This window comes from Pelobates fuscus, chromosome 9 (assembly GCF_036172605.1).
Source record: "Pelobates fuscus isolate aPelFus1 chromosome 9, aPelFus1.pri, whole genome shotgun sequence".
Lineage (NCBI taxonomy): Eukaryota > Metazoa > Chordata > Amphibia > Anura > Pelobatidae > Pelobates > Pelobates fuscus.
This window is the reverse complement of record NC_086325.1, coordinates 6,024,550-6,050,499: the sequence shown is the minus strand read 5'-3', so window position 1 is coordinate 6,050,499 and position 25,950 is coordinate 6,024,550. Positions and strand designations below refer to the sequence as shown.

General features: G+C 38.8%; 1 protein-coding gene across 2 annotated transcripts in view; it reads left to right on the top strand.

Annotated features, from left to right (window-relative positions):
- LOC134572215 (leucine-rich repeat and fibronectin type III domain-containing protein 1-like protein) overlaps window positions 1-25,950 on the top strand; it is a 669,227-nt gene that overhangs the window by 186,841 nt on the left and 456,436 nt on the right. Inside the window, exon 1 of one of the 2 annotated variants that reach the window (XM_063431033.1) lies at window positions 5,247-5,289. The exons of the other annotated variant lie outside the window; for it this stretch is intronic. The gene's annotated coding sequence lies outside the window, so the exon portion shown is untranslated. Of the gene's footprint in view, window positions 1-5,246; window positions 5,290-25,950 lie in introns of those variants that run through there. 2 annotated transcript variants of the gene reach the window in all.

Sequence of the window (25,950 nt, the reverse complement as noted above, 5' to 3'; positions counted from 1 at the left end):
TTAATTCTGAGCTTGACACCTGGGTATTTATTTGTGGTTGAACTGCTGTACTTTAAGCCGAAAGGAAAATAGATTGGGCTCAATTCCAAGAGCATGGCTTCGCATCCAGTTGTTATATAAACACTCGCAGTTCACGCTTCCAGTTTCCGACACCCTATTATATGTGACAGATCCAATTCATCTGTTCCCTGACTCAGTATATCTCATTCCTGCTTTCCCCGAACGCCTTGTCTGCAGCCAACCTGGCCACACAGCGAACAGGGATGTATTAACGCCCTTACCCACAATCCCTCGTCAGTGGCAGATTTACCTTAACGCGTTGATTTACATTTCTTTCATACGTTTAAATAACCAAAATCTCTGTCTGCCAAAAACTGCCATGGTTAGTATTTTAGCATCGTTTTATCTACCTTCCATTTGTACAGAGAAATATCTGCAGTCTTTTTGTGCAGCCAATTGATCCCATCGGAGACAGGCTCATCCTCACCTGTAGTGACTGTCTAGCCGCCACAGTGAACCCCTTATTCCCTCTTTGCCCACAAATCCCTAACATCTGTGTCCTCCTCATTTCGATTTCTTACTCACAGTCAGGGTTGGACTGGGATAAACCAGCTTCCCTGCTATCCTTCTGTGGCTACAAAGGTCTGCGATTATCAGTAAGTTCACCATCATGTTCACCACATGGTTAATACACAGACCCACTCGGATTCACATGGTTAATACACAGACCCACTCGGAGTCACACGGTTAATACACAGACCCACTCGGAGTCACACGGTCAATACACAGACCCACTCGGATTCACATGGTTAATACACAGACCCACTCGGAGTCACATGGTTAATACACAGACCCACTCAGAGTCACACGGTCAATACACAGACCCACTCAGAGTCACATGGTTAACACACAGACCCACTCAGAGTCACATGGTAAACACACAGACCCACTCGGAGTCACATGGTAAACACACAGACCCACTCGGAGTCACATGGTAAACACACAGACCCACTCTGAGTCACATGGTAAATACACAGACCCACTCGGAGTCACACGGTCAATACACAGACCCACTCAGAGTCACATGGTAAGCACACAGATCCACTTGTAGTCACATGGTAAGCACACAGATCCACTCGGAGTTACATGGTAAATACACAGACCCACTCATAGTCACATGGTAAACACACAGACGCACTCAGAGTCACATGGTAAGCTCACAGATCCACTCGTAGTCACATGGTAAATACACAGACCCATTCGGAGTCACACAATAAACACACAGACCCATTCGGAGTCACACAATAAACACACAGATTCACTCAGAGTCACATGGTAAATACACAGACTCACTCGGAGTCACATGTTAAATACACAGACCCACTCTGAGTCACACAATAAACACACAGACCCACTCTGAGTCACACAATAACACAATAACTTGGAGTAACATGGTAAAAACACAGACCCACTCGTAGTCACATGGTAAACACACAGACCCACTTGTAGTCACATGGAAAATAAACAGAACCACTCCGAGTCACATGGTAAATACACAGACCCACTTACAGCAACACAGTTAACACATAGACACACTCACAGTCAAATGGTAAGCACACAGACACGCAAATAGTAAACACAGAGACACAGTTACACGATAAGCACACAGATACAATCACAGTCACACAGTAAACACACAGATCCACTCCTAGTCACACAGTAAATGCATAGACACAGTCACACAATAAACACACAGACATGCTGATAGTCACACAGTAAACAAACAGACCCATTCAGAATCACATGACAAACACACAGGAGCACTCATAGTCACACAGTCACATGATAAGCACACAGTCACACAATAAATACACAGAACCACTCACAGTCACATGGTAAGCACACAGACACACTCATAGTCACACAGTAAACACAGAGACACAGTCACTCAATCAGCACACAGGCACAGTCACACAATAAGCACCTAGACCCACTCGTAGTCACTTGGTAAACACACAGACAAGCATATAGTCACACAGTAAATACACAGACACAGTCACACAAAAAACACACAGACATGCTCATAGTCACACAGTACAAACAGACCCATTCAGAATCACATGCTAAGCACAAAGTCACAGAGTAAACACACACGTCACACTGCGGACATACAGATCCACTCACACTCACACAGTAAGCATACTGACCCACTCACACTCACAATGTAGACATACAGACACACTTAAAAGCACACAAGGAGCACACTGATCCATTCAGTCACTCCGCAAAACACAACCATACCCAGCTAGTAACACGCAGACTCTTTAATGAGGATACAATAAAGTCATCCAGGAAACTGAATTACAGAGAAGTTCACTAAATTTACTGTCCTCTGATTTGCCAAACTTGTCTCCTAATGAATTCCAACTCTCAAACTCGTCTGTCTCCAAATTTCCTTTTCCGATTTGCCCAATAGTTTAGCTGTACTCCTGTACTGGCCAAACCTATTTGCATGTACTATTTTTCCTGGAATAATTCTCCCTTATATATATTGTTAGCCAGAATTTATTTTGGGGCAAATCATCACTGTAATATATATATATATATATATATATAAAAAAATGATATGAAAAGTTTATTAATAATGGAATCTACTGCAGAGTTTGTCACATCAGTGAAGTCAAAGAAGTCAAAGAAAAAACCTGCAACATTGAACTTAAGGTTTATTCCAAGCACCATGGCCACTTCGGTGATTTAATGTGGTTATGGTGCCAGGACTTTTTATGGGCCGAGGTGATTAGGTCATTAGCCAGCCTGGATCTAAAATGCCACATGTCAATAATGTACATATTGTTGTCAGCACACATGGCCTGCCCCGTGCCGCCAATGTCCTTCCCTCAACCTCCAGTGGTTACAGGGAATAACCTCAACAGAGGAGTAAAGAACTTGGCCTCGGTGCTGGAAGAGCGGTACATTTATTCTTTGTTTTATTTATTTATTTATTTTTACGTTTATGGGGGAGGGGTGGATAACCAAAACTCGTTTTTAAAGCACTGTTTTTTGATTGGAGTAACTCTATAATGTAGATCTGTCAGTGTTTGTTTTTGCGTTATTACGATATGACATCAACCGAGGGGAAAAAAACATAAAAAAATTTCAATTTCTATATGATTGTGCTTAATATGACTCCTCAGTCCTTCTGTCTCAACTGTTTAGTCGCCATTGTATAACCACTGCATGGGGGAAATCAGGTTTTTATGGAAAATCCGGTGATTTATCTTTATTAAGTGATGGATCTGCCTTACTGTGTGACAATCAATAATTGCCCGTTACACCGTTTTATAAAACAGTTTGTCAGCATTCTAATCCCAGGTCCGGTCTTATCCTGCAGAATATAGCGTTATTTTGTAACCGCCGTTCCTCTCTCCATTTGCTGTTTGTTGTTGTATTCATTGCTGATTTATTTTTTTTTTTTCATTAAAACATTTTTTTATTCATTTCAAGGCCCGCAGCAGGAGAATATTATGAATTATATTGGGTTTAGTGTCCATCACAGGAAACATGAAACTGATATTACCTGATTCTGGGATAAAAAACAAACCATTCTACATTATTAAAGATTAAGGGCACTCGCCTGCAGAGTTGTGGGATTATCTGAAACGATATTATCAAGCAGAAAATGAAACACATTTTATAAAACAAATTACTGATTGGTCTGAGAGGAAATCCATGGCGGATAGAATGAGCAAACATTGTGCAGTTTGACTCACAAGATGCAGCATTGTAACTTGCAATCATATTGGGGTTTGACGATGTCCCATACTTGTACTATAGCGTTCAAACAAAAATGACACATCTAAAAACATGGCATTGCTGTTTAGCAACATTGTGTGACTAGTTTATAAATAACTATAACCAATGCACACTGACAATTGTGTATATAGTTGTATACCTCCCACACCCCCCCCCCTTGCCATGCCACGATTGGGGGCATGTCTGATAATTACGAAGTCGGTCTATGAGCCATTCGGCACTTCTGTCAATCAAAACTTCCGTTCATTTGGTGAATCTTTAGAATATGAATGCACGTGTCCATGAAATGTATCTCCAGGTTATTTCCACACTGGATACATAGAACAATCATGTTGGTATTATTTTATTCTGTTATTAATGAATTAGAGTGATTTCACTGTCAATTCAAAAATTGACCACTTTGACCATACTATATTCCTTTAAAGACAAAATATAATAATAATAATAATAATTATTATTATTATTATTATTAAGACATATATATATATATATAATCAATGGTAATAGAACATGCTTCCAAATATCTGAGGTTAGATGACCCTAATAAAACTGCCTCCAAGACCCATTTCAGCACTTGTATTTTTTTTTTGTGGTATTTAGTTGTCCTAAGCGTCATCTTCCTCAACTAGTTCCAATTGACCGTTGGATTTTTGGGATGGCTCTGTTCCCACGGCCGTGTTCCTCCGGCAGACAGAGCGGTGCCGAGGAAAAGTCCTTTAGGTGCTCTACTTGTATTCGGATTCCCTTACTAGAACCTCCGTTAAGATATCCCAGTAAAAACCTCCCACTAATGTGAGTCTTTAGTAACCATGAAGCATCTTGGTCTACGGAATTCTCAGGAGTTACTATATTTTATATTTGTTTACATAATAACATTTCTTTTTTATGTTTACTTTAGTCAAAACACTCAAAGGGATATTTACTAAAGAAATAAATCAAAGTGAATTTTAAATGTAGGATCAAAATAGCTGGAAAATATTCTTTGATCCAGCTGTGCTTCCAGCTCGACTACTCTGGCCTTAAATTTGAAATTCACTTTGAATCCACTTTATTAAATATCCGCGCCAGTGAATCTCGGACAGAATCGCCTGCAAACCATTTATGCTTTCGTAGCTTGATTTTCTTGTCTAATTGCAGTCTCTTACAGCAATGTCGTTCAGCAGGTTAATAAATTACTCACCAGCAATTTGAGGGACTTTTAATCTTCTAGCGATCAACAAGTCAACCCATCATAAATGTTGCCATGAATTTTCCAATTATATTCAACGTCTCTTTTAAAGGATGAAGAAAAAAAAAAGTAGACTGTGAATGTTTTCTCTTACATGGGAATGGTAATTGAACGTGTGCAGAATAACGTTGAACATGACAAACAGCACAACTTCATCATCAAGCAGAGAAAATATCACAGAGAGATAGCTCATCAAAAAAGATTTGTCATAAAGATATGCACACAATCTTGCTTGATATACACAGCGGGTGGGTAGTCTGGGTATAAATCTGTTTAAGATATAAATAGTCAGTGTTATAGCACTTCAATACGTTGGGGTGAATATGTTCCCCAAAGACCCAGCATGTTGGAGCAGGTTTTTAGGATCCTCACTTCCCCACATTCCGTAGAGAGCTATGTACTAAGGTGAAATGACTTTGCCCTTTCTCTCTTGCTTGCTCTCTCTGCTGGGAAATCATGTCTAAATCTTCCTGTATCAGCATCCTAGTCTGAACAGAGAGTGGTAACATCTAAGATAATAATAGATGTTATAGTCATGATACAGTAACCGTTATGATACAGTTGCGTGTACTGCCAACACAACAGGCTTAAAGTGTGCGAGGCACACTAACCGTGCCGGGGCTATGTCCAACTTTTATTATATCATAGATTTAGCATTACCTCTATCAACACTGTCTGTCCACCTTCTACCGCTAACCCAAGCCCTTCCTTTACATGATGGATGTTCATTTATCTCTATACCGTCCTGTGTGTACATCTCCCCACCTCTCTAGCTAGTTATATATATATATAGCTGTGTGTGTGAGTAAGGATCTATATATAGATACCAGAATATAGCCGAGCTCTTTACTTATTACATTTTAACATACACACGAGTCGATAGCACGGACTGCGAAATGTAATTGAAGAAGGCAAGTTTATTTATAGCACTAACAACACAACCCAGAGCAATTTGCTGAGATTAAAAATAAATAAATAAAAACAAAACACACTCATTATTAAATATGTGTTTATATATATATATACGTGTGTGTGTGTGTGTGCAGTGTCTTTCTGCTGTTATTGTAATTATTGTGATCACCATCATGCAGTTTTATAATGCCTACAAATTCAGCAGCAATAATTATTGAAAATAGGAGGTATTACCACATTTATTTTGTAATAATAATATGTATTACTAGACAGCTGCCCATTTGGTTAATTCCGAGAGCGCTTTGAGTCTCACGGAGAGAAAGGCGCTATATAAATACTAGATATTATTATTATTGTTTTATTTTAACAGCAATTAAGGCACGCAGTAGATTTTACTAATTATATTAAGATAATATGTATATGGCGCTTCTAAAAAGGAAGGCTGATCATAGAGTGGTAAAATATCTCTATATGTCTCGGCTAAAATCAGAGGTTATCCTCTATAATTCAGGCCATGGCCCATTGGTTTTCACACGATGGCCGATGGATATAAAATAATTCCATAAAGCGCAGTCTACCAGTTTCCTCTATGGTATTTAAGGCCATAAAAATTACTTCTATGATTGGAACGTGTGAGGACACCAGAATATATTGTCACCTCACATGTTGTAAGAATCATGGTGTACAAGTCGTCCGTGAATAGAACTGCATTCCATTGGACAGTGCCAAGAAGGACTGGCACACAGACTCCTGATGGATAAAGCCAACCTGTTGTACCTGCCCTCATTGTGATTCATAATTATAATCCACCCTGTCCTTTGGCTGCAGAGTCACAGAGCACTACCGAGTTGAAGAAATGTTTTGAATTAACTTATCGCATTCTATGTGTTGTCTTAGCACTAGAGTATAAAACTCAAATTTGCAATAACCATATTAATACTAAAAAGGTTATTTACTAAAGGGAAAATTCAAAGTGAATTTAAGGTCAAAATGAAAAAGTTATTTTTTTTTTAAATCAGCTATAATTAACTTTGGCTCTTCCTGCCTTTAATTTGAAGTTCACTTTGAAATCTCTTTTTAGTGAATAGTTTTGCTAAATGAGATGTTTGATTTGATTTACTTTGCCCTTTTTAAGGGAGGGTTTCAAATTCCATGCAAGTTGGTATTGAAGCCCAATGGTTGGGCATAGAAACTATATCGATCTGGAATTGCAAATTATGGTTTGTGTTTTGAAAATCCCTGGATGGTATTTATAAAGTGCAACTGTGGCGAAACCAACCTCGCCACTGGGCATTGAAGAAGCCTGTTTGTCCGCCTCCTGCCTGCTGACTATGGCCCCTGGGAGATTTGGCCCTTTAAATACAGTATTTGGGCATATTGTATTTTATTATACTGCTGCTGGTCCTTTAAGAACCATCTGGGGACATACTGTGACTTTTGGGAACAATGCCCCTTTAAGATTGTGTCCTCTGTCCCCCTAATATACTTTGTTTGTGCCCTTTTCCCACTTGGTTCAGTAAATGGGGCTTACTGAACCAAGTACCACACAGGCGGACCACCCAGAAGTGGAAGTGTGCAGGCAATTTACCTCCCAGGCTGGGAAGCTGCTGTAGGTAAATTGCTGAAACCTGGGTGGCCGCCGTTCGTGCAAACGAACACGTGGCGGCGCCATCTTTTTTCTTTCAAATGACCCTTACCTTCTCCTACACTGAATTTTCAGCTGCAGAGACTAAGTCCCGTTCGGCGATTCGAACGCTCATTCGAATGGGACTTAGTCATTTTTTCAGTGTGAAATGTACCGACCGCACAGCCCAAATCTATGGAACTGTTTTGGGCATGAAAATGTGCTGGCGGTCGGTCAAAAAAGGACTTCCAGCTAACTCTTTAACCCCTGGATGGAATTGGCTGAATTTTGACTATGTTTATAATTAAAGTGTGCTGAATAATAATATGTAATTTTATGAAGACTGGATGGATATGTAAAGTGCTGGATGTAAAGTTACAGTACATGTGTAAAAACTGTATTTATCTGCCTGTGATAATTACATTAACCCATTGTGTTCAGAAATTATATCACAGGCAGAGGGGAGGATTTTGTATGGGAGTGTCTGTGTGTATTGTACATATTGATTGGTTGTTCTGCAAAACCCTGTGGGCAGTACTATGGTTGTAGAATGGGCACAAAAGCAGAGTGTTTGCATAAAAGTGCAGTTCTACTTCACCCTCAATTTGGAGTGTCGTCTCTTATTGGGGGAATCTGCTACAAGGGATTGCTATGCTCTTCATATTCCCTTGCTAAAATCACTCCTAAGCTCTTTTAAGAGCTTGTTCCTGTTTTGCTAACTGAAGGAGTTATGGTGTCTACTGGAGTGCTTGGAGTCCTCAGGAAGCGCTAGGAGCATCCTTCAACGGAGTTACCCAGACGGGGTAGCAGGCGATCCGTTACACAAACTATGCTGTGAAAGTGGAACATCCAAAGGTTTCACTTCCACAGGGACATTCCGTTAGTTTAACATCGACAGGGACATTCCATTAATGGAACATCTACAGGAACATTCCGTTAGCGGAACATCTATAGGGACATTCCATTAGTGTAACATCGACAGAGACCTCCCGTTAGCGGAGCATCGACAGGGACATTCTGTTAGCGGAACATAGACAGGGACATTCCGTTAGTGGAACATCGACAGGGACATTCTGTTAGCGGAACATCGACATGGACATTCCGTTAGCGGAACATCAACAGTCAGGGACATTCCGTTAGCCGAACATCGACAGGGACATATCGACAGGGACATATTGACAGGGACATTGCGTTAATGGAACATTGTCAGGGACATTCCATTAGTGAAACATTGATAGGGACATTCCATTAGTGGAACATCGACAGGGATATTCCGTTAGTGGAACATTGACAGGGGCATTCTGTTAATAGAACATCGACAGAGACATTCCATTAATGGAACATAGACAGGGACATCCGTTAGTGGAACATCAACAGGGACATTCCATTAGTGAAACATCAATAGGGACATTCCGTTAGTGAAACACCGATAGGTACATTCCGTTAGTGGAACATCAACAGGGACATTCCGTTAGTGAAACACCGATAGGGACATTCCGTTAGTGAAACACCGATAGGGACATTCCGTTAGTGGAACATCAACAGGGACATTCCGTTAGTGAAACACCGATAGGGACATTCCGTTAGTGAAACACCGATAGGGACATTCCGTTAGTGGAACATCAACAGGGACATTCCGTTAGTGGAACATTGACAGGGACATTTCGTTAGTGTCCGAACTTTGCCCAAAGAATATTAAATACCAGCTGTAAACCAGTGAGGGTTTCTCAGATAATTCTAGGAGCAAAAACAAGAATCCTTCCATCATCCTCTGTATATGTCTAGATCTTATAACACACTATGTACCATTATGTACGTTTTGTTTAATATTTTTGGGTCACGTTTTGGGCTGCCGCCATGGTTCCTTGCCTAAACACAGCCATTTATTCTTACCTTACTGATACAACAAGCAAAGGTTTGGGGAGAGTGAGACACTGATTCCCTATCCCCAGTTTCTTGTCTGGCTGAAAGTAAACATGAGGGAGAGAAGTCATGACATCAGCTGCAGAGGAGTGTAGCTCCCATAGACCTCAGGCAGTCCCAGGACATGTATTCTCCAGTGATTCTTGGGAAGGGTTGGTGAAGAAACAGTTAAATAATTATTACAGACTGCCTGCCAATGGTTGCTGAGACTATCTGTTTTTGGGTAGATGAAAAGAATTGTTGATGGAGCACCGTAAGGCTGATGTTTGGTCTCAAAAGATGAGTCATAATGTTTAACAATGTCAGGGTTCAGAGTTGTGATGATGAAAAGGAATTATGAGCTGAAGGAAACATTTACACATAATCTTATGGTCAAATGTCTATACTGACTGCTCGCTAGGAGGCTCATACTGACTGCTCGCTAAGAAGAATATCCGGAAATCCAGGCTACCTGGAACCAGAGACATCATTACAATTTAAAAACCATGAAGTTCTTTTGGAGTTCCCTGTCTCCTGTCATTGAAGAGGTCACTTCTTAATGTAACGTAATATCTAATACCTCTCTCTTTGGCAATGTGTCCTGGTGGCACCTCACACAACCCGTACTAACCGTTCCCTCTCTATCACTTTCTTACTGTTGGGCCATATCTCGTGATACATTCGTTTAGTAAGACACACTGCACACTCAGCAATCTCTCCACCCTGCTAGTCGCATTGCTTGTGCCTCTTCTGCAGTTCTAGACATTGTATTTAGATTATATAGACATCCCTCATCACCTCTTGTATCTTCTTAGTCTAAATGTGTCGCTATTTCATTGTTTGATGTGTGTGCCCATTGTGCAGTGATATGAAATGTACAAAATATAAACAATAATTAAAACAATATTTAGAACAGCAGAGCGGCTCATACTAGCATATGAAAACTGTTTTTTTTAAAGATTTTAGAGACTCTGTGGCTGTAACTGAGACATACGGAGCGATTTCACCAGCTTCCAGTCTATTCCATTCTTGTTATCACAGGAATATGGTGACCGTGAGTCCTAGAGGTTCCATATAGGAGCAGTTTTTGCTTGTTATTACAATCTGAAATCACAGTTTAGTGCAAGAGATGCTCACTCGCCCTGTTTTTAGCTCACTAAAACTGATATAACATAACAATTGTTCTTGATCTTGCAATCTGGCTTCTCTTGAGGTTTGGCCATTAAGTGAGTCTCTCCAGACCATTGTCTACTTGATGATCAAATTATTATTGGGTGATTATTTTGTCATATATAATATATATTGTATATTTTGGTCTCTGTAACATAAACTCTTTGTATTTTTGCTTCCTCTCCTTTTAGTAAGATGAAACCTTGTAATAAATATAGCTTCTCATCCCCGAAGAATTGAGACCATCTGGCTGGTAGCACAGTTAGCAGTTCTGCGATTTGGTGAAAAGTACACCTCAGCAGATAAGACAAACCCCTTCCTATTACTCTCACTGCAGACACACATTAACAAGCAGGGCCTAATGTGGATGTATAAACATGCGGTTATCCTGGAGAGCTTTCTACAAGGACAAAAATAGGTCCCAGGATGTTTCACGTTCCTGTTTTTTTTTGTGTGTTTTTGGTGGAATTTAAGGGAATCCTGCAAAGATGAATGTTAACAATTCTGAGCAATGTCAAACCACCAGAAATACAACGTCACAACATGCAGCAATGTAACAACACGCATACAATGTCACAACATGCAGCAATGCAACAACACGCATACAATGTCACAACATGCAGCAATGCAACAACACGCATACCATGTCACAACATGCAGCAATGCAACAACACACATACAACACGCATACAATGTCACAACATGCAGCAATGCAACAACACGCATACCATGTCACAACATGCAGCAATGCAACAACACGCATACCATGTCACAACATGCAACAATGCAACAACATGCATGCCATGGCACAACATGCAACAATGCAACAACACGCATACCATGTCACAACATGCAGCAATGCAACAACATGCATACCATGTCACAACATGCAACAATGCAACAACACACATACCATGGCACAACATGCAGCAATGCAACAACACGCATACCATGTCACAACATGCAGCAATGCAACAACACGCATACCATGTCACAACATGCAGCAATGTAACAACACGCATACCATGTCACAACATGCAGCAATGCAACAACACGCATACCATGGGGCAACATGCAGCAATGTAGCAACACACATGCATGACACGACATGCAGCAATGTAACAACACGCAAACAATGTCACAACATGCAGCAATGCAACAACACACATACCATGTCACAACATGCAGCAATGCAACAACACGCATACCATGTCGCAACATGCAACAACACACATGCCATGTCACAACATGCAGTAATGCAACAACACGCATACCGTGGCACAACATGCAGCAATGCAACAACACGCATATCATGGCACAACATGCAGCAATGCAACAACACGCATACAATGTCACAACATGCAGCAATGCAACAACACGCATACCATGTCACAACATGCAGCAATGCAACAACAAGCATACCATGTCACAACATGCAGCAATGCAACAACACGCATACCATGGGGCAACGTGCAGCAATGAGCAACCCGCATGCATGGCACGACATGCAGCAATGCAACAACACACATGCCATGGGACAACATGCAGCAATGCAACAACACGCATACATGTCATGACATGCAGCAATGCAACAACACACATACCATGTCACAACATGCAGCAATGCAACAACACGCATACATGTCATGACATGCAGCAATGCAACAACACACATACCATGTCACAACATGCAGCAATGCAACAACACACATACAATGGCACAACATGAAGCAATGCAACAACACACATACAATGTCGCGACATGCGGCAATGCAACAACACACATACAATGTCGCGACATGTGGCAATGCAACAAAACACGCATACCATGTCACATCATGCAGCAATGCAACAAGACAATACAATGTTGCAACATGCAGCAATGCAACAAGACGCATGCAATGTTGCAATGTGCAGCAATGCAACAACACACATACCATGTCACAACATGCAGCAATGCAACAAGACACATGCAATGTTGCCGCGTGCAGCAATGCAACAAGAGGAGTGCGATGTCACAACATGCAGCAATGCAACAAGAGGCATGCAATGGGAAAGCATGCAGGGATATCACAACATACAATAATGTCACAACATACAGTAATGTCAAAACATGCATCACACTCACATAATTCTGTAATGTCTGCAGTGTAATATTACATTATACAGTGATGTCACAGCATGCAGTGATGTCATAACATGCAGTGATCTCCTATGGACACTTGAATTACACTGGCTTCCATTTAGGTGGCTGCTCCCCCCCCCCCTTAACCCTGTTGAAAGGTAGGAAAACATGTGGCGTGGGTCCGCCTGAGCTGGCCCGACCCCGATCTGCCTCCGATCCGCCTCCTTGCTGACATCCTCAAAATGATATGATTTCAGCCAATCCAAGACTTTCTCATAGGGAAAACATTGGATTGGCTGAAATCGGCAAAGAGGTGGGACACGAACAGGGTCAAACGCCAGCTGAGCTAATCAGCATCTCCTCATAGAGATACATTGAATCAATACATCTCTATGAGGAAGGTTCAGTGTCTGCATGCACAGGGTGGAGACACAGAATGTCGGTCACACTGTGCAGCACTGCCCCAGGAAGTACCTCTAGGCTGTAGGAGGTATCCCTAGGCTGTAATGTAAACACTGCATTTTCTCTGAAAAGACAGTGTTTACAGCAAAAAGCCTGAAGGGAATGATTCTACTCACCAGAACAAATTCAATAAACTGTAGTTGTTCTGGTGACTATAGTGTCCGTTTAATTTAATATTATTGTATAAGCATTTTAAATGATCAAAATCTTTTAAAATCATTTATCTGAAAAAAATGTCAGAGACTTTAATGGTGACTTCTGTAGCTAAATCATTTGCAATTTTTTACCCAAATAGATTGGAATCGATTCTATGAAGAGTGATCTACAAATATAATTATAACACTATGTAATGAGATTTACTAATATACATACCACACTATGCAGAGAGATATAGAAATATAAATATCACACTATGAAGAGAGATATACCAATATAAACAAAACACTGTGCAGAGAGATATAGAAATATAAATATCACACTATGCAGAGAGATATAGAAATATAGATATCACACTATGCAGAGAGATATAGAAATATAGATATCACACTATGCAGAGAGATATTGAAATATAGATATCACACTATGCAGAGAGATATAGAAATATAGATATCACACTATGCAGAGAGATATATCAATATAACTATCTCACTATGCAGAGATATAGCAATATAAATACCACATTATGCAGAGATGTATAAATATAAATATGACACAATGAAGAGAGATAATCCAATATAAATAACACATTATGCAGCGATATATATAAATACCACATTATGCAGAGAGATATATCAATATAAATATCACATTATGCAGAGAGATATATCAATATAAATACCACATTATGCAGAGAGATATATCAATATAAATACCACATTATGCAGAGAGATATATCAATATAAATACCACATTATGCAGAGAGATATATCAATATAAATACCACATTATGCAGAGAGATATATCAATATAAATACCACATTATGCAGAGAGATATAGAAATATAGATATCACATTATGCAGAGAGATATAGCAATAAGAATATCATAATATGGCGATTGATATACAAACAGAAACTGAAATATAACATACACATTATTATCATAGTTTTATTTAATTGAAAAAACGAGAGCACTCAATGGATTTCAAGTATTTCTTTGAAATCCATTGAGTGCTCTCATTTTTTAAATTGAAAATATCCAGCACTAGGAAGAACCTTGGTTATAAAAGTTATATAGAGTGCCAGATTGCCAAACTTATTTGTCTAATTATACGTGTGTGTGTGTGTGTGTTTATATATAGGAAAATGTATTCCTACTTACATATCTTTATTTTCCTGGTCATAAGCAATGGGTATCTATCCTAAATATCCCTAGTGAGAGAGACCTTAAAAATTAATCTTTAAAACCGCAGTGAAAATTCTGGCTACATCCGTATCAAAGGCCCATTTATAGTTGGTAAGTGCTGAAAGAGCTGAAACATGGACCTTTAAGGTGTTCCACCTTAGTCCTGTATTAAGGCCTAAATTGAAGAAACTCCAAAATGGCTTTGGCTTCTGTATGTATATGTGTCTGGAAATTGCACAAGAAGAAAATACATGCAAAACTCTACAATATGTGGCAAAAGTGGAGCGTTTTCTGTCCTTTAACAGAGTGTTGATAATGGCCTGGTAGAAGCGTTTAGCTTCCAGCCCTTCCCTTTCAATATTCATGCCATCAGGTTACATATTACATAGTTAGATAGCTGAAAAGAGACTTGCGTCCATCAAGTTCAGCCTTCCTCACACCTGTTTTTTGCTGTTGATCCAAAAGAGAAGAAAAAAAATAAATAAAAAAAAACCCAGTTTGAAGCACAATTTTGCAACAAGCTAGGACAAAAAATTCCTTATTGACCCCAGAATGGCAGTCAGATTTATCCTTGAATCAAGCAGTTATTACCCTACATTGAAAGATTATATCCTTGAATATTCTGTCTTTGCAAGTATGCATCTAGTAGCTGTTTGAACATCTGTATGGACTCTGATAAAACCACTTCTTCAGGCAGAGAATTCCACATCCTGATTGTTCTTACAGTAAAAAAACCTTTCCTTTGCCTTAGACGAAATCTTCTTTCTTCCAGTCTAAACGCATGGCCTCGTGTCCTATGTAAAGTCCGGTTTGTGAATAGATTTCCACACAATGGTTTGTATTGGCCCCGAATATATTTGTATAATGTTATCATATCCCCTCTCAGGCGACGTTTTTCTAAACTAAATAGGTTTAAATTTGTTAACCTTTCTTCATAGCTGATATGTTCCATTCCTTTTATTAATTTTGTAGCCCGCCTCTGCACTTTTTCTAGTGCCATGATATCCTTCTTTAGAACAGGTGCCCAAAATTGCACAGCATATTCAATATGTGGTCTTACCAGTGATTTATAGAGAGGCAAAATGATATTCTCGTCCCGAGAATGAATGCCCTTTTTCATGCATGACAATACCTTACTGGCCTTGGCCACTGCTGATTGACATTGCACATTGTTGCATAGTTTGTTGTCTATAACAATTCCCAAGTCCTTTTCGTGTGTTGTTATCCCTAATTCGCTTCCATTAAGGGTATACGTTGCTTGTGTATTCTTTACGCCGAAGTGCATAACTTTGCATTTTTCAACATTAAATTTCATCTGCCATTTGAGTGCCCAGTCCTCCAGTCTATCTAAATCCTTCTGCAGCAAAGTAATATCTTGCTCACATTGTATTATTTTACAAAGTTTTGTGTCATCTGCAAACACTGAAACATGACTTTCAATGCTGTCTTCAAGATCATTTATAAAAATGTTAAATAGAAGGGGTCCCAGAACAGACCCCTGAGGGACACCACTTGCCACCTCTGTCCAGCTTGAAAATTTACCATTAACGACAACTCTTTGTATTCTGTTTTTAAGCCAATGTTCTACCCAAGAACAAGCATTTTCATCGAGACCGATTTCCTTGAGTTTGAACACTAATCTTTTGTGTGGAACTGTATCAAATGCTTTGGCAAAATCCAAATAGATCACATCCACTGCAACACCCTGATCTATACTTCTACTTACTTCTTCGTAGAACGCAATCAAGGTTGAGGGAGGATGGGTGTTGGTGGAGAACCGGACTCTGTTTCACAATGGATGGAACTCTTGGAAGCTGCCGTGGAGGTTCCATACAGAGACTAGGTTAAAGCAGAATCCATGGTCTGCAAGGACATTATGGAGCTATTAGAATAGTGAAACTGTCTCTGGTCTAAATCTCCTCAGGAGGGGAGAGAGGAGGAGAGTTGAAAGAAATGTGTCCCCCAGACTTTATAGCCATGTAAGGAAACCAAGTATATATAGCTCTCCGTTCGGTAGTTGCAATAGACGAAATCCATACGAAAAACTAATAGCTTTACAAGATAATTCCCTTAGTAAAGCATACGAATTCCAAATAACAGCCGAAGTCAAGAAGAAGGGTACAAAATGAACTGGCTTTAATTAACACACACAGGCTTTTTAATGCAAGTCCCCATGCAAAGGGACATCCCACAGGGAGGGACAAAATATAACCAAAATCGTACAGTAAAAACATAAAACACACCCAGCACAAACATACAATTCCCTCCCCTAGCCCTGGAGATAATCAAGTCTGATAAAGTAATAACTTGATTATCTCCAGGCAGAAAAATCACTATTTTCCCCAATATCTGGAACACCCCTTTATACATGGGGTATCCCCACAAATAATATGTCCCCTGATAGCCCCGATCTGGGTGACCAACATATTCAAATTTCACCCAGATCAGTTCAGGGGTTCTCAAAAACCATGGAAGTCCTTTGTCACCGGTTCACAGTGGGCGGGCTGCCCAAAATAGTTCCACAAGTTTGGGTGGTTTTGCCAAGCACTTTAGAAAAAGGAGAAAAACGAATAAAAGTACCGAATGGATTCCCCTGGCTCCTAGCAGAGATTGTTGCCCTCATTCGTATGCACAAGCGTACCGAATAGCGCGCTTCTAGCTAATCGGTACATATAGATCCAGCGTTCGTGTGTTTGAGACCGTTGTTCGGGAAGTCGAGTGTCCGATTTTAGTTCCAGACACTCGACGACCAAGTCCCGCTGCCTTTGTTCGTATGAAAAAAGATGGCCGCGGTTTTCTCAGCCACATGGCATTCGGTAGTACGAACGCTGGCCGCACACGTAGAGGGTTTAATTGACGCAGGCTTTGAAGTTAAATGAGCCAGGGGGTGGTCTTTGTTCAGTAGTTCCATCTACCGAAGGGAAAAATGAAGAAATACTGAATAAAAGGGTAATTTCTTCACAAGCCATCTGCATAATAGCGCATCTATTCATGGAGCCTGGGAATTGAGGCTTTTTGAGACAACTTTTTGGACCTTCCTGTTGTTGTGTGTTGAAATTAGATCCAATTGAGGAAGATCCCATTTCTTCACTTTCATTTGGAAGACTCTGGCAGATTAGCTCCATCATCTGGATCTATCTTCACGCTACTGAGGAAATCTGCCACTGAATTCTGTACTCCCAGGAGATGGACAGTTGTCAGACCTGCCAGGTATGGTTGTGCCCAGGACTTCATAGGTTTCATTATGTTCATCATCCTGCGACTTCTTGTTCCTCTTTAATGATTAATGTATGCTACAACCGTTACAACCATTGTTGCAAAAAATGTTTTAATGCTTTGAGCAGAAGATTGGAAGGTGTATTTATTGTAGAAAATGTCCACTTCCCTTGTACATATCTGCCCTGAAGATGGGCTCTCCAGCCTTGTTGGCTGGCATGTGATTATAACATTTACAGGAAAGTCTCTCAGGGGAAAACCTCTAAACAGTGACTGACCTCTTTTGTAACTACCAAATTAGAGATTGCTGGACATGTTATGGAATTCTGATGGGTTGAAGTAGATTCCCTGATTTGAACTGCAGAAAGAAATTTTCCTAAAAAGTCCTCATAGGGACTTGTAAGCAAGCATTATGTATGCTAGAATCAGGATGATGTCTAAATAATAGAATATGGCAATGCCTTTCTTTCTCAGTTTTGCTTTGAGGACTAACCGAACTTTTGAAAATGTCAGTAGCGCTGTACTGAGACCAAACAGAAGGGCTCTGAATTGGAAGTGGCCCTCCTCCACAGCTAATCTGAGGTACTGATGATGTTGGGGTGCAATATTAATATGAGAGTAAGCATCTAGCCCTCCATTGACCTGGGAATACTGTGTTTATGATGGACTGTAAGAATTCCACCTTGAGCTTGTTGATTCCAGATGCTGATTTAGCTTGTGTAAATACAGAATAGGTATCCATCCTCCTGAGATTCTCTGGTGATGACAATCTGTGGTAGAATCCACGAGTTCTGCTCTTGGGACACATACATAAACTCCTTCTTCTTAAATGGGTGAATACATTTCTGAAGGGCACCTCTTTTTCCTTGTCCCCTGGCCATTTTGTCTTCTGAGAGGAATGATGTGGAGGGGTTCTGTAGAATTCTAGAAGATATCCTCTTTGAGTTATATTTTTATAACGCATCTGCCTTTGTGGAATCTTCCCATGTATTTTGTAATTGAAGCAGGTGTGCCCCTTCTCCTCCTTTTACTCTTATTTGGACCATTCCTCCATAACAATGTCTCTAATGGTGACATGCACTGGAAAGGTAACTCTTTTTCTCCTGAAGTATTAGACGTAGCTGCTGGAAGGGGAAGGCTCTTCTTTTAAAGCTTCCATCAAGTTCATGACCTTGCGAACTCTAGATATTAGATGGCTCACGTGACCTGGGTCTAGAAGGTCATGGATACCATCTCCCTGAATTATTTTATTATCATCGACTCATCTGATGACTCATCCTGTAAATAGTCTGGTGGATCAGGATATATATGTCTTTTTCAAGCTTTTCTGGCATTGTTAAGGTTTTGGGAGACAGCCTACCTGATGTACTGCATAATATCTGGAGCCGGTCAAGTGGTAATCATATGCAGAGGCATTTCCCTTCCAATGCTCCTTTCTCACAGACTTTACATATGATCCTTCTGGTTCACCTCCCTTTAGACGATACAGGTGATTTATTACTCATATAACTATCATGATAGGGAATGTGTTAATAGCCAGCTCTTTTTTGTTTGAAAATAAGCATAAAAGAAGAACAAAAGACAGACAGAATAAACATGGCTTACCTATGACTCTTAGACTGTAACCTTTTCTGATAAGTGGATTAATCGGAATCCCTGGAACAGGATATCTTTTTATCTATATTCAGAAATTGTTAAATTGCTAAAGAATAGAAATGTTAGAAAAAGAATCTCGAAAAAGGATGACATTCCACTTTATTTTACAAAAAGGAGTAAAAGAGCGGACCTTAAACTGATGAGAAATCAGAAATCCGCCAAGCTTCAATAAAATAGACTGAAACCATTGTACAGGAAATTCTTACAGGCATAGAATGAGGATAAGGGAAACATTTTGGATTTGGATGCTTAAAATAGGGCGCCTGACATCATTGATGGCATCATCACCGTCACCGTAGCTAAAGATATGAATGCGCAAACCCGCATGCGAAAACTTCATGACGCGAATGCCTGGTTTGTGCATGCGCATTTGCAGGGACAGAATCCTGATCACTATGGTGGTTCCTGAATGCCGGGAATTGCAAAACTTGCCCAGAACGTGGCAAAAATTGCTGCAAAATGAAACCGGGCCACCAGAAAAAGGTGGCACAGCAAGAAATGAGAAGGAGGGTTATTGTATTATTCTGAATATATCTGCCGGCCCAGTCTGCTACCCCTTGGGTCACTGCAGGAAATAGGGTCATGGTATGACCCCTAGAGTCACAGCAAGTAAACCCCTGGTAACTAAAAGGGTCATTTCAAAAATACTATTTTGCGCAGGGCCATATACTTCCCAAGGAAGAGCAGCTAAACTTGCTTTGGGAAAAGGGTGAAGACACATAGATAAGACAAAAAGAAAATTGTTCTACTCTGAAAAGGCCAAAAATCTAGTCCTATTGATTTAGGACAGGAACAACCAGACTGAGGGTGGAAGGGGTAGGAATGGGTATTTATAGCCTTCTTTTAATTAGTCCCTGTCTAATTAGGGATAGGGAGGAGCTATATATCTTTATACACAGACATTTGTTTAAAAACATTTTAATATTTTAAATAACAGCAAAATACATGGTGGGTGCTGGGGTTACAGTGCCCAACACCCTAATAAATATGTATAATCCTATAAATGTATAGGAAACAAGAAACCCAAGTTAGCATATAAGACAAACAATCTTAAGTAAAAGTAACATAGTCAGTTCCAAATAACTATTATCCACTAAATAAATAAATGTAGAAACATGTATTAAGGTATGTCTCCCAAGAAGCATTTCACACATATATATTTTAATATACAGATATATATAAAAGAGAAATAATATATTGCGCCATGTAATACTTTAACATACAGAGATATATCACTCCATGTAATATTTTAACATACAGAGATATATCACTCCATGTAATATTTTAACATACAGAGATATATCACGCCATGATATATTCAAACATGCAGAGATATATCACTCCATGTAATATTTCAACATGCAGAGATATATCACTCCATGTAATATTTAAACATGCAGAGATATATCACTCCATGTAATATTTAAACATACAGAGATATATCACTCCATGTAATATTTAAACATGCAGAGATATATCACTCCATGTAATATTTCAACATGCAGAGATATATCACACAGAAATAATATATCACATGGTGATATCTTAAACATGCAGAGATATAACAAACAAAGAAATATTATCACACAATGATATATTTAAATATACAGATATATAATAAAAAGAGAGATATCACATCATGCAGATATATTTATGACAAGGATAGAACACATATAGAAATATATCACTCTTTAATAAATGTAATGCTGGCAGTGTATCTGCAAATTAACAGGTGCCATGTAAGTTAATGTATTATAAATATGATGTACAAAATAGAAAGGCCAATATCCCCCAGGTAACACATGTAATATATGGTATACAGAGTTGTGATAATAAATATAAGTACATTATTGCATACGAGGTCTGTTGGAAAGTCCAGCCATTGTTAATATAACGGTTTGCGCTGCATCAATGTAATCTGTCAGCCAAGGAGAAGGACTGCAATGTGCATGCGTGAACAATGATGACTCCCCAGTACTGGTCAGTGGGGGCGCTAGTTGTGTGAGCATGTGTACTGTGTGGCCGTCACATTCAAAATGACTGAGCGAGTAGAGCACCAAATCTGCATCAAATTATGCGTCAAGCTTGAACTTTCCTCCGTGGAAACTATTTTGGGGACGATGCAATGAGTGTATCGCAAATAAAATCCCTCATGTGACTCGGCCCCCCTACACTTCGAATTTGGTGCCCTATGATTTCTGGCTTTTCCCAAAACTAAAATCACCTCTGAAAGCTAAGGGATTTCAGATTTTTTGTTTTTGAGCTTCAGGTAAATACAACAAGGCAGCTGAAAGCGATTCCAACATAGGATTTTGCAGAGTGTTTTGAACAGAGGAAGAGACGCTGGGAGAACCGTGTGAGGTCCCAAGGTCCTACTTTGAAGGGGACTGAGGCATCATTGTTCTATGTACAATGTTTCTTGTTCTATGTACAATGTTTCTTGTTCTATGTACAATGTTTCTTGTTCTATGTACAATGTTTCTTGTTCTATGTACAATGTTTCTTGTTCTATGTACAATGTTTTTTGTATCTTAAATATCTACATTTTTCATATTACATGCCTGGACACACCTCATATAACTGAGTGATACTAGGGGGTTATCTATGTTACAAAATACATATACTTAAATGCATTCCAACAATACAATGAACGAATAATAAATAGTTTTTTTTCTCTTTGTAACTGTGTTAAAACCATTTTTTTTTTAGGTGATATGAAATATAATACAAAGGAATGACTATAAATATTACGCAGAGACATGTAATAGCATAAAAAGATTACGTATATATTAAGTAACATAAAAGATCCTACATGGAAATGTGTTTAATATTAATGGGGATGTATTAACACAGTAATATAGAATATCAAACAGAGACACAATACCAGAGAGACAAGTGTGATAAAAAAAGATACAGTATGCTATCAAAACAGAAAGAAACAGTTAGGCTCTAAAAATCCCCAAATGCAGGCAGATCAAGGAGGTAATTCTGTCAGTAAAAACAAAACATTAATGTTAAAAGATAGAATAACCGGGGGGAGGTGTAGGATAGTATGTGCGCACACCATTATCAATATGTGATATTGATTACAATAGTAATATTATCCATCTATAACATGAACAAAACACGTTTAATATTACACAAACATGCATTATATTGAACATTTTCATCATTTAATATTTCATGCACGCAGGTAATTACAATGACAAGCAGATAAACAAAGAAAATTGCAGGCAAGTAATGTGAAACAGGGAAATGTAATATGTAATAATATGCAGAGAGATATGAAATCACGGACTGATATGTCACAGCCATGCGGATAGCTAAACACGGTGACCATGCCGCCTTCTAGTTGGGCATTTATATTTGAACGTATTAATGCCCCCATTGTTTGATCTCCCTCGGAATGCCATAGATTTATCTGTATAATTTATTCTGCGGGAAAGTGAAATCTGCCTTGCAAATCAGAGAACAAAAGGAGGCCGTGGAACCGGAGGAAGTATGGACTTGTTTTAAGAATTAATAGTTCAATAGGGTTAATCCTGCTGATGGTCGAATGATTGACACGCTGTAATAGAAGCTTTGAAAAGCATTACAGACAGAAAATGATTTTTAGAATATGACACGGAGCAGCTTTCACCTGCTTTCTCTGGAAATGGATTGCTTTGCAGCTGTAGCAGAGCATGATGGGAACGCTGGCGAAGAAGAGCTACATTAGTCAATACAAAAGGTGTTAATGAGGAAATTGGATAGTGAGACCGAGAAAAAGAGAGAGAGAGGGAGAGAGAGAGAGAGAGAGAGAAAGCAAAAATCAGGTGATTGAGAAACAGAGAGAAAATAAAAAAAAAATCATCTTATTATTCCTTATTTAAAAAAAAAAAAATAGGAGCAAAAATGTGCGCCATTCTTTACATTATCCGCATCGCAGGAGCAAGTTACAAAATTCAGAATACAAGATTTCACGCGTGCTCCATTTTGTTCTCACACGTCGCAATGCTGTATAAACTGCACCATGATTTATACATAACCCCACGGTCTGTCCGGTAACAATGGCCTCCATTTAGCTCGTTTAGATAAGGTTTTCAAATGAATACAATCTGTTAGAAAAATGTTTTAAGTGATAAATCTTCAGAAGTCGCCTTTTGTAGATAAATATTTTGCAAAGCTTTACTGGCATTGGCCTCAAATTATTATTTTTGGATACGTTTGTCATATGATTTAATATCTTGCTTAGAACTTTTAAAATGATTTAATATAATGAAAAATAGTAAAAAAAAAATTGTAACATTTTATGATATGTTGATATTTTTTATATTTTAATATTTTGAAAAAAAAAATAATTTAAACGTTTATTCAAAAACATGAAATCATTTGCAAAGTTTTCCCAACAATATTAAATCCGAACCATTGTTAGGTATATGTTTGTAAGATATGTATAATGATGCCGAAATCGCTTTATATTTTTGAACAAAAACATCTGCAACTACTTATTCTCAAAGTTGGGACTATTTTGTGTCACATTTTTTCACAATTCTGGTGACTCCAGATAAAGGATGGCAGAGAACTGACGGGATCTAAAAAAAAAAAAAAAAAGAGTTTTCCTCCAATGTTTATACATAATTTTGAGAGAAAATTACAAAAAAATAATCACATCATATTTCAAATTTGCCACAGATGTTGCACAGGGTTATCATATTTTATACATACGTGCTGACACTATGGTCTCCATTTATTATTTTTGGATACACTTGTCATATGGTTTAATAGTTTTGGTTAAACTTTCAAAATAATTTAATATTTTACAAAATAATTTTGATATATTACTATATTTGGTATTGTTTTTGTGATAATTTAACATTAAAAACGTTTTTAATACTTTTGATATATTACTATATTTGTTACAGTTTTTTTTTTATCTTTTAACATTTTAATAAAAAAAAAGTTTTATTTTTTTTAAATGATTATCCAAAAATAATATATATTTTTAAAAGCTTATCCAAATATATTAAATCAGGACCTATGTGTGTTATAATTGTATCACTTTTATCAAGGTCAAAACCTTTATTTTTAGAGTCAGAGTAATAAAGGAAATACCAGAAGAAATTATATAAAACAAAAAAAAAAATATGTGGGGAATTAAGTACTCACAGTGAAAGTGGGAAATAACTCATTCAGAATTGCAATAATATAAGGGAGCACTCAAGATGCTCAAGGTCACAGTTTGCACTCTGCCGGACATGTCATAGTCAGAGTCATTGATTAAATGACCAACGGGTTAATCTGGCTCCTAAGTAGCCAAAGATGTGTAGTCAATCTGTGCTCCTCTGGTATCACAAAAAGTAAAACAATAGGGAATGCAAATTAAATATTTAAAGTCCTACGGGAATCAGGACACTCGGCAGGTATGCATAAGAGATTAAGGAAGGTGTCTGCGAAATGTAGAATTGAAGAGAAGACAGCAAAGAATGAATATGAAAAAAACTTTACAGCCTCTTTAGATTATTTTTTACCATTAAATTTCACTCTATATCAGATGACATTTACCTTTTGCAGCTATTTCTAAACTATTAGTGAACATTTAATTTCATTATTATAAAATGTTTTTAACAGCTTGTTCATCAATTGCAAATGATTAAAACTATTGTAATAAGTGGGGTTTTACATAAAAGCCATTTGTACCATTGTTGATACATTTCCAGACACAGAATTAAGGGCTTGTTGATCTGGCTCACGGTGTAGCAGTCCATTATCCCAGCTTCTTTTTGTGTTTTGCGTGGTGTTTCTGTAGTTCAGATTCTGTGACAGTGTGCAATTAATATAACGGCTTGAGCACAAACTCTGAATGCGTGCACACGATTGATCGCTATTACAGCACCCACATATTATACGGCTTAATTGGATATAGCAATTAAACAAATTTAGAACATTTTCCAGACTTCATGTGTTAAAATAAAGAAAGAAATGCAGATGAGTCAGTTAAAACATATTCCTAATACATTTTAACACATCAAATTCTGTATAGTGGTGATACATTTGGATTTGCTGTGTGCCTCCATGGGCCAGTGAAGGAGATCTAGCCAGCAGCTCCGCTGGGTTCCTCTGGCAAGGTCGGAGCGTTGCCGCGCCAACGCTATGATTTTGTGAGAGAGAACTCTAGCCCCGTAGGCTAGAGTTCACTCGCCACTGGGCCACCAGGGATGGCAGCAGCACGGTCCCCCTTCCCTACAAAATGTACACACACTTACACACACAGCACACACATACACTAACATCACCCTCACACACACACACACACCACCCTCACAAACACACACAGCACCCTTACACACCATCAGCACCCTCACACACACAGCACCCTTACACACACACACACCATCCTCACAAACGCACACACACACACACAGTACCCTTACACTCACACACACAGCACCCTTACACACACACACACACACACACACACACCACCCTCACAAACACACACACACACAGCATTCCCCAC